Source organism: Cardiocondyla obscurior, linkage group LG21 (genome assembly GCF_019399895.1).
Source record: "Cardiocondyla obscurior isolate alpha-2009 linkage group LG21, Cobs3.1, whole genome shotgun sequence".
NCBI classification, from domain to species: domain Eukaryota; kingdom Metazoa; phylum Arthropoda; class Insecta; order Hymenoptera; family Formicidae; genus Cardiocondyla; species Cardiocondyla obscurior.
In genome coordinates, this window is record NC_091884.1 from 3622367 (window position 1) to 3622646 (window position 280).

General features: G+C 58.2%; 1 non-coding gene across 1 annotated transcript in view; it reads right to left on the reverse strand.

Moving 5' to 3' along the window:
- The window catches only part of LOC139110811 (large subunit ribosomal RNA), a 4086-nt gene extending 3806 nt beyond the window's left edge, over positions 1–280 (reverse strand). Inside the window, exon 1 of the ribosomal RNA XR_011547067.1 lies at positions 1–280. This exon is cut by the window's left edge and continues 3806 nt beyond it. This is a non-coding gene — a ribosomal RNA (large subunit ribosomal RNA).

The window sequence follows — 280 nt, forward strand, 5'->3', positions numbered from 1 at the left end:
ACTCTAAGGAGAGATCCTCCCGAGACGCGCACCGGTCGCTACGGGCCTGGCACCCTCTGCGGGTAAGTGGCCCCATTCAAGATGGACTTGGACGCGACGCGGCACCTCGGGATAAGCGGACCCTCCCAAACACCACATTTCCCTGCGGCGGAACCGCGGGATTCGGTGCTGGGCTCTTTCCTGTTCGCTCGCCGCTACTAAGGAAATCCTGGTTAGTTTCTTTTCCTCCGCTTAATAATATGCTTAAATTCAGCGGGTGATCTCGCCTGCTCTGAGGTCG